This window comes from Gossypium hirsutum, chromosome A02 (genome assembly GCF_007990345.1).
Source record: "Gossypium hirsutum isolate 1008001.06 chromosome A02, Gossypium_hirsutum_v2.1, whole genome shotgun sequence".
Classification (NCBI taxonomy): Eukaryota; Viridiplantae; Streptophyta; class Magnoliopsida; order Malvales; family Malvaceae; genus Gossypium; species Gossypium hirsutum.
The window spans coordinates 15,219,355-15,232,730 of NC_053425.1; the positions used below are offsets into that span (position 1 = coordinate 15,219,355).

At 35.9% G+C, this 13,376-nt stretch overlaps 1 long non-coding RNA gene across 8 annotated transcripts; it reads left to right on the forward strand.

Annotated features, from left to right (window-relative positions):
* Positions 1 to 246: 246 nt before the first annotated feature.
* On the forward strand, positions 247 to 5,896 carry LOC107951443 (uncharacterized). 8 transcript variants are annotated; one of them, XR_005907749.1, is made up of 6 exons: positions 285 to 542; positions 850 to 1,038; positions 1,137 to 1,218; positions 1,301 to 1,662; positions 1,776 to 1,875; positions 5,701 to 5,896. It is a non-coding gene; the product is annotated as an uncharacterized lncRNA (long non-coding RNA). The 8 variants fall into 8 exon arrangements; XR_005907748.1 differs by having other exon boundaries at positions 295 to 1,038; XR_005907751.1 differs by having other exon boundaries at positions 330 to 1,218; positions 1,301 to 1,450; positions 1,542 to 1,662.
* Positions 5,897 to 13,376: the final 7,480 nt, after the last annotated feature.

Genomic DNA, 13,376 nt, shown 5'->3' on the forward strand with positions numbered 1-13,376 from the left:
GTTGATAAACTCACAAATTTCTTAAAATAATATTTGATAATTAAAATGGTTTAATAATGAAGAAATATTATCGACAAACATTTTAATATATTATGTTAATAAAAAATAAAAAATGTGAAATATAAAATATTGATAAAAATTATTTTTTTGAATAAAATCGACTAGTCGTTTATTGAAAAAATAACTATAGCACAGAGGTTTGGTGAAGCCTAAAAATAGGTCTATTGGGTGTATCTCCAGCCGATCCATTAAAGAAAAATAAAGAAAGCAAAAAGCCCTAGTGGGAGACAGAATACTTAAAGCTACAAAAACAGGAAACCTAGGGAAATAATTACTAGTCGAATCAAAGTGCAGCTGGACACCATTTTCTAACGTCTTTTCATTTCCAATTGTCCCATCTGCTTCAGTTGATAGCCGATTCATTTCTTCCATGGTATACTATTCGTTCCCTTTCTTCTTTCACAAGGCAATTTTCAATCTGGAAGCCTACTCCATCTTCCCTCCGGACCCAAATGAATGCGGTGTAGTGCCTCTCCTTCCAGGTGCGTTTCCTTTCCCTTCTTACACCATCTTCTGTAACTCTTCTTCCAAGTGCATTTCCTTTCCCTTCTTAGACCATCTTCTGTAATATTGTGAGCCAAAAAATTCTCGGTTCTATTGATAAATTGAAACCTGATTTCTTGAAAATGCTCCGACTTTTTTTGAATATCACTGATGATTGCTCTTATCACTGACTTATCTTGCGTCGTTGTTTGACACTTCTTTATGACTGTGCGTGAATCCCCCTTTATCGCAACTAAGTGTATTCCCATAGAAAGCCCAAGTTTGACCGCATGAAGTCCGACATAGGTTTCTGCTGCAAAAGATGTTGGAACATTTGAGTTCAAGACAGTCTTCATAGCGAGGGGAACTCATATCCGATCCCAGACCACCAGTCCCGCCATCGATTTGGAATCCCTATGGTTAAAAGCAGCATCAAAATGAATCGACACCTCAGAACTTGTATCGCTCTACCTGGTACTCCTATCCTTATTCAAGGTATTCCTTCTTTCTGTCAGACCATCAAGCTTTACCAAATACCTTTGAACTTTTAATGATAGTTCCCTGCCTGACTCTAATTTCCTTTCATGCATGAGTTTGTTTCTCGACCCCCACAGGAACCATATTCCATAACAAAACAATCGACATTGTTGGTGAGTGCTCCTCTGGAAAATCCAGGTAAGCCAATCCCAGAAACTTTGAAACATAAAATTATTTACCCAAGAAAGGTCTAACATTTGCCAAACCTCTACTGCTACAGGACAGTACCGAAAGACATGAGATATATCCTCTTCCCCAGATCCACAACGAGGACAAATAGTAGTGTCGACTACTTGTTTAGATCTCAGATTAACTAAAGTAGGCAGATAGTTCCATGATGCTCTCCAGACTGTAATCATAATCTTTAAGGGTAGTTGTAAATTCCATAGTTGTTTGTAGAAGTTTTTTAAATCGGCCTGCAATAATAAGTTGTTAGAATCCGAGCTATTGTTTTGTAATAGTTTGTAGGCACTCCTGACCGAAAGCTCACCAGAAAGCTCACCCTTCCACACCTGAAAATCGACTTCTGGGATTTCCACCAGAGGGATTTGCAAAGTCTTTTGAGCAATATCTATTGGGAAGGTACATTGCACTAGATCTGTCTTCCACAAATTATTTGTGTTATCAATTAAATCAGAGACTAACTGAACTTCATTATCGCTTCCGTGACTCCCAACAATCGTATCTAATCCTAGTATCCACTGGTCTTCCCACACTGAAATTCCAGTTCCCCGTTTGACTCTCCAACTCAACCCGCTTCGTAACAAACCTTTTGTAGCCCAGGCACTCTTCCAGGTAAGTGAAGGTGAGGTACCTAATTGTGCATTTAAAAAAATCTGAATGTGGATAATACTTGGCTTTAAGAACTTTTGCCAATAAGGAATTCAAATAAGAATTGAGATGCCAACCTTGCTTAGTTAACATAGCAATATTAAACTGGCTAATATTTCGAAACCTGAAACCTCCATTTTCTTTCAAAATACAAAGGTTCCTCCACGCACACCAGTGTATACCCAGTCTTCCATGTCCCTTTTGCCACCAAAACTTGGCAATAATATTCTCAATCTCAACACATAACGTCTTAGGTAAAAGGAAACAGGCCATTGTGTAAGTTAGGATGGCTTGTAGAGTAGACTTAGTAAATACTTCATTCCCTCCTTGTGATAGACGTCTCGTACTCCAGTTATCAATTCGCTGTTTAATTCGGTCTTTTAAAATCTGAAATGATTCTTTTTTCTTCCTGCCTACCATGTTAGGCAACCCTAAGTAACGCTCCGGGTCATTCGAACTTTGCACACCCAATATATTGCCCACCACTCTACTTTCAATTTTAGATGTATTCTTACTAAAAAAGACGATTTGTCAAAATTAACGCACTACCCTGAACACATTCTGTACTTTTTGAGAATTTCTTTTAAAACGCTTGCTCCTCAACTTCTCACTTCACTAAATAAAATGCAGTCATCTACAAATAGTAAATGTGATACCTGTGGACCACTCCTACTGGCTTTTACTCTTCTCAATAGCCTTTCGCGTAATTCTTAACACATTAGACAAGATAAGCCTTCCCCACATATAAGAAACATAAAAGGGCTGAGTGGATCCCCTTGACGCAGCCCCCTTGCCGGTTGAAACTTCTCCCCTTCAAAACCATTTACTATTACTGAATAGGAAACAGAACTTATGCACTCCATAATAGTCTCAATCCACCTTGAATCAATCCACCTTGAATCAAAGCCCATACGAGTCATTATTTCTTTTATAAATTTCCTCTCAACTCTATCATATGTTTTACTCATGTCAAGTTTCACTGCCATAAAACCTTTCTGCCCTACTCGTTTTTGTTTCAATGTGTGAAGAATTTCATAAGCAAGAAGGACATTATCCGAGATTAATCTCCCTGGTACAAAAGCACTTTGAGCCACATCAATACATTTCCCAATATCACCTCTGAGCCTATTAGCAATAACTTTCGCCATGATTTTATAAATCACATTACATAAGCTGATTGGTCTAAACTGCTTCATATTAACGGGTTAGCAACTTTTGGAATGAGTACAATGTGCGTAGAATTTACCTATTTGAAACCTTTTTCCTCATTCAGAGTTTTTAAGCAGAAGTTGAGTATATCATTTCCAACAATGTGCCAACACTTTTGATAAAACAACACCGGTAATCCATCTTCCCTTGGGGCTTTAGTGGGTCCCATCTCAAACACTGCGGCTTTAATCTCTTCCTTTGTTTAGGATGCCGTAAGCACTTGATTATCCTTCTCAGATATACATCTAGCAATTCCCAATAATAGCTGTTCATAGCTTCCCCTATCTTCTGGCATAAATAAGTTTTGAAAGTAAGACCGCGCAATACCTTCTATTTTTGGGATGATCTCCATTTCTCTTCCCTTCTCATCCTGCAATTTATGAATCAAATTTCTCCTTCTCCGGTGTGTAGCTTAACTATGAAAGAAAGCAGTGTTCCTATCTCCATATTTTAACCAGTTTATGCGTGCTCTTTGTTCCTAGTAGCATTCGTCTTTATCTATTTCAAGGTTCAGTTGAATTTTTGTGTCGATCAACTCAGCCAGATTAGCATCATCTCTCACAACTTCTAGGAATTCTGATAACCTGTTTGTAAGAACTGTCTTACGCCTCTTTCGATCGGCTTGAATCCGAGTAGCCCAACTTCTTAAACCATGCTTTAGCATATCTAAGTTCTTTAACAAGTAACCTGATGATGACCCCCCAATGCTATTGACTTCTTCCTCGAATGACTCATCCAGTGTCCACCAGGCTTCAAATCTAAAAACTTGCCTCTTCACCCATTTTTCTACCTTGATTGTATTAATTAATAGGGGGCAGTGATCAAAGAACAAATGAGTAAGGTGTTGGATAGTTACCTCAGGAAACATGGCCATCCATTCTTTATTTGCAACACCCCTATCAAGCCTTTCGTGTATATTTGTCTTCGGTAAATTTCCCCTCTCATGTAAACTATCTCCCAGAAAACCCTACATCCACTAGGCTGCAATCTACTAGAATATTACGGAACAGCTCTATTCTTCTTTCATCTTTTAGAAGCCCTCCCCTCTTTTCAAACCCGTACATTATTTCATTAAAGTCCCCACAAACAAACCACGAAAATCTCTCTCCAGTGTATAAGTTCCTCAACGCATCCCAATAATAATTTCTATCATGTACATATGGGGACCCATAAAAGCCGGTAAACCTCTACTGACCTCTCACATCAGTATCATCTACTACCACATTAATAAACCTTTTTGAGTATTGCCGAAGCATAACACACACCTCCGATTTCCACGCCAAACATAAGCCACCTCCAGTACCATCCGGATCCACTTCAATCCCATGAATATACCCACAACTCCTGTGAATCTTTTCCATTTGATTTTTGCATATCTTCGTCTCCATGAAGAAGACCATTTGGGGATTTTGTAACTTCAGCATATACCGAAGTCTCCGAGTTGTCCGTAGACTCCCCAATCCACAAACATTCCATCTTAACAGCTTCATTTCGCCTGATCGGCTTGCCTCTTGGCAGTTGCCGATACAAAGTGATTTCCCTCCAACAATCTCCTATTCCTACCCCAATACTATCGTACCCTCCATCTCCCCTCTAGCCCACTTCCTCCCTTCGCCGATCAGAACCCCTTCTTCCAGATCGTGCTCCATGTCAGTTAAAGTTGGATTCGACATTGAATTACTCCCCATGTGGTTTCTTAAAATTTTTTGACCTTCCAAACTGAACCCCAAGACTGGGTCAAAAAATTATTCATATCCTTTTATTTTATTTGTACTAGTCCGAAAATTACCCCCATTCTGAAAATTACCTACGCCATCACCGCACGTTTTCCCATCCCTTTCTTCTCTCAACCATACACTGTTCATTGCTACAGCCCTCTGTGACTAAATTCGTAGGGACAAATCCTAACCCATCTCAGCTACTTCCACCCCTAGTGCCATATTTGCTTCACAAAAATAGTCATTATGCCCTAGTCAACCGTAGTAAAAACAAAAAAGGGAGTCGCTCGTACCTAAAACTTGCATAGGTACAATTTTCATTGAACAAAATTCGTTTCCTCCTTTTTAACAATCGTCGCACATCAATCCGAACTCTTACCTGCAAGTAATTTGTGTTTCCCTTTCCCAGATTTGAACCATCATACTCAATAAATTCTCCTATAAAGTTACCCAACTGCATTGCCAAATTTTCCAAAAAAATGCCAATGGGGACGTCATGTATCTAGACCCAAAAAGATGCCATAAACAGTGGTATTTTTAGAGGATCTTCTCCCCATTGTAACTTAAGTAAAACTAGCAAATGATTATTAAATGTCCATGGAGATCCCTTCAGCACCCTATCCAAATCCATGATATGATAGAACTGGAACAGAAATCTTTTTTCACCCAAATCCCAAATGTGAACACCCCTAACTAGATGCTTTCATGGCAGGAAAATGAATAATACTAGCGGTTAAAAAACATCCCACTAACCTGAAAAACTCCTCTCATCTTCTATATTCGGTTCGATTTGGACTTGTAGGATGGCATCTTCTTCCTCATTGAGTGATAACCCTGCTAACTCGTTTTCCATTAATTTCAGGCATAAATCTCGATCAAACGTACCGCTATGCAAACCAAGAGACCCTCCAATCTGGAATTGTGCCGTTACCCCTCCACTTTCAACAAGAACAAAGCCTAAGAAAAGAGACGTGCCAGAGAAGTCTGGCTAGAGACGTGCTAGAGAGGGCAGACATATTGATACAAATTATTAAATATAAATTATTAGTTGAAAAAAATTATTGTAACGGCCTAATTTTCAGTGGTGTCGGAAATGGTGATTTGAGATCACTAAATCCGACAAGTAAGATTTAACAAGATAGTAATTTAACATTTATGAGTCAAGTAAGAATTTAGAAGAATTTGTGAATGGGTGAATTTAGTGAATTAAAAGAATTTATTAGGTCAAACGGGTAAAAAAACGAGGTATCAAGATCTCAAATTTGAAAATTGAGCCATAAATATTTTTATAAATATTTATGGAGTGTCATTTAATTAGTATTAAAGTTTGGTTGAGAAATTTTAACGTTTGGGTAGTCAATTAAATAAAAAGGACTAAATTGTAACAAATGCAAAATTTTCTAAAAAGATTAAATAGCTCAAGTGTTAAAATAAAGAGGATAGTGAATAGGCTGGATGGCAAGGGCAAGAAAATCAGCAGAAAAATAAGGGAAATAAGGGCAAAATTAGAAATTTTACAATTTTAACATATAAAATAAAGACAAAATTGAAAAATCTAGAGATCTCTTCATATTTTCTTAGCCAAAAAACGCCATAGAAGATCTGGGGAAAGCTGTTTTTTCATATTTTTACATCATGTGACTTTAATTCTTGCTCTTTCTTGATAATTTTTATGTTTTTATGACTTTTACAATTAGGTCCACTTATAGAATTCATTAGTTTTTGATTTTATGGGTGAAATTGGAAGTTACAATAGATGGGTAAGGGAATTTTATGATGAATTATTATGAAATTTAAGTTCTAATTTCATATTAAGGTGGTTTTATTAAGTGATTTTTATAGAAAATTGTATTTAAGACCTAATTGTGAAAAAGTTGTGAATTGAAGGTTGGTGTTGAAATTCAAAATATCAAAGGTTTTGAAATAGTTTATAATGATAAAATAAATTGTTAATTGAGAAAAATTAGTTCAATTGATGGGTGAATTGAGCAGGGACTAAATTGTAAAAACTATAAATTTTGGGGTAAAAATGTAATTTCAAAATTTGAAGAGCATAAATTGTGAAGTGAAATAGAAATCAAATAAATGCTAATGAGTGAAAAAATTTTATATTATAGATCAAGAATCCAAAGAAGAACGAGGAAAAGAAAAAAATTGCGGAATAGTCCCTAAATTTTAATATCTTTTACAAATCAGCCGGGTAAGTTCATATGGTTGAATTTAGATGTTTATTTGTGAATGATTGAATAATATAATGTGTTATTATATATGAATTTATTGTGAGATTGTGAAAATTTTGTTAATGAAAGAATAAATGTGAAAAATACAAATTAGGAAAAAACGCAGGAATTGAGTACGTTCGTATCGTGACATGTGATGAATTGACGGATAAGACCATGATTGTTCCATGGAAAAGTGTGAAATGTAGGTATGGTATCATCCATACTGAGTTGTAAAATGTAGGTATGGTATTATCAAATCCATACTGAGTTAAGAAATGTAGGTATGGCATTTCCCATACCGAGTTGTAAAATGTAGGTATGGTATTTCAATGAGGAAAACCATACTGAGTTTATGAATTGTGGCACTGAATAATGACGTACTCAATTTCGTAAGCCGTTTCCTAATTTAATAATAAGAAATACAAGAGAAGTGAACCAAATGAAAGAGATTGGGTAGTTGTTAATGTTGAGCTCAACTATGTGAAGTATTATAACAGTGGTTGTGAATGGCAGGAAACTTAGGAAATGTTTTGGTATTGTTTGGAAATATTATGTTTGGTAAGCATTACTTTTAAACCTATGAACTTACTAAGCTTCAATAAGCCTACTTGTGTGTGTTTGATATTTTTATGTTGATTGAATTGAAGTGAAGTTGGTAAATCGGATCAACACAACAAGGCACACTATCCAGATCAATTCCAGTAGTTTTGTTTTATGTTTAAAGATTTATATGGCATGTATAGAGTTTAAATGAATTGAAGTAAAGATGCTATAAACTAGTTAACAATATTTTGTACTAAAACAGTTTTTGGTTAGTAGCAGTAGTTTGACTTTGAAAATTCATCATAAATTATGAAAATATAATTAGAGGTTGAATAAGATATGAAATTAAATTCTATTTAATCTAGCTTCACATAGAAGAAGCGGTGTAAGCAAAAGACTTTCATATCAAGAGATATTTGAATTTTTGTGAGATAAAGTTAGAGTGATTTCGAGCTCCCCTATTCTGACTTGTAAAAATCATTAAAAATTGTACAAAAATAATTATGGGACATAATTTATATGGTTAGATTCCTTAATGAGTATATTTTTATGAGAAACAACCCATAATATTATTTGAATTTTGTACAAAGAGATAATTAAATTTTAGTGAAGAGTGGTCAGAACTGTCGAGCAGTGAAACAGGGGAGACTTTAAAGAATAAACTGTAATTCGGGTAATTGCCAACTTCTTACTGTCATAGATGTACAAGCCCATTGTTTAGCAAATTCTTTAGTCCCCAAAGATTTTGTCCATATCTTTGCTGAATTGATTAGTTCAGAAATACTTCCGCTAGAATGACAGAAAATAAAACTATTTTTGTTCTTCCAAATAAACCAACAGATAATAGAATAGAAAATAGTTCACTCTCCATCAAAAGACAACAAATTACCTTTATTCTTAATATTCCATAATATACACCTTTCTCTTGCCAATCGAAAAAAAATGTCCCAGATCCTTGTTGGTACAACTAATTTCCACACCCCAAAGGTAAAAGCACAATCTATTAGATGCATTGACGACTCCATAACATCACTGCAAAGTTCACAAGCATGTGGATTATGCAGTTCCCCATCTCGCGCGCTCTTCATTCGATAGAAGCCTATCACGGAGGAATAACCAAAGGAGTAATCGAACCCGTTGAGGCACTCGAACCTTCTAAAGTAACATATGCCCCTCATTATGTCTCAAAGTATGAGTAGAGAAGAGATGCTTATAGGAATCTTCCATTGAGAATTTCCCTGCTGTCATCCATCGCCAACTAAGAATATCATCCCCTGCTTCTTGCATTGGTACTTTGCAGGCCTTAGTTTGTTCAACCACTCGTCGGGGAACCACCATTAATAACCATTGTGTATTCCATATACCACTCGATAAAGTCATATCATAAACTTGAGTTGCTTCATCAAGAATCTCATGACCACTAAAATGATATTTTAAAATTCCCACTTCCCTTGCTCAATTGTCATTCCAAAAGTTAATCACACGACCATCGTTTACCACCCAAAACAGTCGCTTCTTGACCTCATCCCAAACCTTAGACAATGAGCGCCAAAGATAGGAACAGTTAATACGAGTAATACCATCTGGAATCAGCCCATGCATTTTGTATTTATTCCATAAGATTCTAACCAAAAAAACTTCAGGATTAGCAATCATGTTATACCCAAGTTTCAATAGAAAAAGTTTATTCTGATCAACAATATGCCTTATCTCAAGTCCTTTATTCACAAGAGGTTTACAATAATCTTCCCAATTAACAAGTGATATTTTTTTCTTTGAAACTGAAAACCCCTGATAAAAATTTTGAGCCAATTTTTCAATCTCCTTTCAAATCGAAATAGGAATGCGGGTCGTTGCCATAAAATAATTATGTATTGCCATTAGAATAATTTAACCAAGGTGAGTCTTCCTATTAAGGATAATTTGCGCACATCCCACCCACCAAGGCAATTTCAAACTTTATCCATGATGAATTGGAATGAACCAACTCCAACTCTCTTCTTAAATTGCTGACTTTAGAGAAACCAAATTTGGCACAAAGCCTTTATTGTTCCTCCATATTAACATTATTCGAGAAATAAACCTGAGTCTTTTACTAATTAACCCGATGCCCAGAAAAGTAACTGAGAGTATACAACACATACTTTAGACAATCAACATCTTTCCTATCTGCCTTACAAAAGAGTATCAAATCATTTGCAAAAAATAAGTGAGAACTCCTAGGCCTCTACGAGAAAGCATGAGTGGTTCCCAACAATTTTGCTCAACTGCCACATTGATCAAATGTCCCAAGCGTTCTATACCTAAAATAAACAAATACGAAGATAAGGGATCACCTTGAAGGACACCTCTGGTTGGGGTAAATGTCTCCATAAGATAACCATTCCAAAGTAATTACATAAATGATAAAGAAACACAATTTATTATAATCCTTACAAGAGATTCCAAAAATCTTACAAACAAGGTTCCTCGTAAAAAATCCCATCTAACTCGATCATAAGATTTCTCCATGTCGACCTTTATAGCCATCTAGTCCTTTTTTACTCTTTGTATTTTTCATTGTGTGAATAGCTTCTTGTGCCACTACTATATTATCTGATATGCTTCACGAAGTAATAAAACTTGACTGATTTTGCTTCACCAAAATTTGCATAGCTCGACAAAGTCAAATAACAATTAGTATAATGGTAACCTTATATAACACGGTACAAAGGTTAATTGGGCGAAATTGATTAATGGTTTCTGCTCCAATGTTTTTAGAAATAAAAACCAATAAGGTTCTGTTGAGACTTGGCTCCAAAACCCCTCCCTTAAAAAGATTTTTTACCATCTTGAAAAAACTTTCGCCTACAATATCCCAAATATCTTGATAAAATTTCGCATGAAACTCATCAATTCCCAGAGAGTTTAGAGGAGTCATACTAAACATAAAATGTTTGACTTCTTCCATACTCACCTTGTAAGAGAGTGTTTCAAGCAATTCCCCTCCAACCCTCGGAAAAAGCCCTGTAATTGGGAAATCTCCAATATGGTAATCATCCACCTTATACAACTTGGAGAAATATCCAACTGTATGATTCCTTAAAAGCTCATTATCAAAACACTGCTCTGATCTATCAATTTCAATGCCTCAATTCTATTCTGCTTCATTCTTTTCATGGTACGACCATGGAAAAATTTGTATTTTGATCACCATTCCAAAGCCACTCTATCGTGACTTTTAGAACTACAAAAGCTTCTCTTGATATAGTATTTGTTCAATTTCTATTTGAATTTCCACTTCTCTTTGTTTTAAACATTCAGAGCAACAATGTTTTAACCTTTCTTGAACCCGTTCCAACTTTCTCAAGGCCCTCCTTTTCTGTGAAATAATATTCCCAAATGCTGTCTTATTCCATTCTTTAATCCACTAAGTTGAAATCCCTAAATTCTAAACAATGCTAACATCGGATCTCTAGGATTTTGCAAAGACATCGTAGAATTTTGAGTGTGTTTGTCAGCTTGCTAAGAAATGAAAAGGCCTCTCACCCTTTCTTCCTTTAGACATACTAGCCGAAACAATAATGAACCGATAATCTAATTTCAGCCTATACAAGTAGTGAACATAGGAATTAGGTGCAAAAGATAACCAAAGATTATTACCAAGTGCTCGGTTTAGCCATTTAGAAAGATTGCCCCTAATCCAAGTATATATTGATATTTGAAACCCTAAATCTTAGAGTGCCTATTGAGAAACAAAAGACTTAAAGTGGTTACAACCCAAATTTCGAGCCTCTGTCCCCCACGCCTTTCTTCACAGCTTAAAACGATATTAAAGTCACCAACCAAAAGCCATGGTCCCACCACTTCAGCAAATATTAGATTCAAGTTATTCCAGAGTTCCTTCTTCGTATTTCATTGAGGATTTGCATAAATTTCAGTGCACAAGAAAGGAGTTATATTCCCATCAACTCATATTCTCATATGCATAAATTTTGAATGCACCTTTAAGTTATCAATACCAATATCATAGCTCCATAACAGCCAGATACCCCCCACAAATCCTGTGGCTTTAACACTAAAAGAATTGTCAAACCTAAGCTTAGCTATCACTCAGTTAACCTTACTTCCACTGATTTCGTCTTAAATAAAGCAACAAAATTTGGCTTAAATTCCTTTTTATATTCAGCCAAAAAAATTGGAAAACGGGTATGCCCACACCCTTGACAATTCCAGAAAAACCTTTTAAAATTCAGACCTACCACTATCAATTAATAATTAGAAAATTGATACCTACCCATTCATGCCTTCTTAGCATTTGTTAACATCTCATCGTTCATCTTAACTAATGCGGTATCACCCTTCACCATGACCATATCACCTACGACGAATTTGCTTAAGCCTTGAATAAGGTCTTTAATCGCCACATCAGTCCGAATAGAAAGGTTATCAACATACGAAGATTTTTTTGGGTCATGTCCTATGTTTTCACCAGTCTCCTTCACCATCATAGATTGTTGTTGACCAGCATCCTTCCTCAAATTAGAAAATGCACTGGAACACTCTAGAACATCTAAAGAATTTACCTCCTTCAAAATCTTTTTTTTTTAAATTCAAAGAAACAACTATATTTTCTTCCTTTAAAAAGCCCATTCTCAACAGCCCAAAATTGTATTGGTTCTAACTTAGAGTCTAGTATTCATGGTCCCATCCTTGAACCATCCTCAAAAGGGTTACCATTCAGCCCAGGTTGAGCCATCGTATTACTAATAGGTTGTAGCACTTTGGACCCTCTTTTTGGCTCATTTAGGTTAGAAACCACTTTATTTTTACCCTTAATCGTCACTTTCCTACCAACAGTCATCTTGTTTTTCACACTAGCTTTAAAATTCCTTTTAGTCAACCGTCCATTCTCCACAATTTCCTCTCCAACCTCCTTATTTTATACTCTGTCATTTAAGCTAGACGATTTATTTTCATCTAATTCTTCAAGATTTCTACTTAGAATCCCAAACCGAGATCCTGATACCCCTTGATTATTGCTAACAACATGTTTTTCGCCGCCAGTTTAGAGCTCTATCATTGTCTTCATTCCACAATCATCTAAGATCCAAATTTTCACCCTCTACTCGTTCCTTCATAGAGATAACCTTACCAACTCCACTTTCCAATATCCCTTTAGAAGTCTCTATTTCCCCCGATTCGTGAGGGCATAAGTCGCTCTTATGACCAAATCTCTGACATTTAAAACATACGAATAGCAACAACTTATACTCCATACGCTGAAATTTCTCGTTAATTTGCATTTTTAAAACCAACAATTTTCCCAAATCAACATAGACTGCAATCCTCGAGAATTGGCCTTTAGAAGTACTATTCGTATTTCGGTCAAATTTTGCAACCATCCCAATCACATTGCCAATAAACCAAAGTAGGCTTTTTGTATACATACCTTTTGGTAGCCCAGGCAATTTGATCCAAACCATCAGACTTGTTGGGTAAGGTTAATCCATTGAAAATGTTAGCATCCACAGTCTCACTATCAGATAATGCCCAAATATTGTCCATGGTCCACCAAACAGCACCTCCAAATATTCCTCATTAGTTTGAAATTTGACCGAGAAATAATCGTGTTCCAGATCAATGATATGCAAAGGTTGATTTGTTCTCCAAATCGCTTGCAATTTGTTAACCATATCAAAATAAGAGATTTTTCTCCCAAGTAGCTTGACAATCACTATCCGTGCCATTCACTTAGCGATGAATTGGTGTACCCGATCAGAAAAGGTTATGG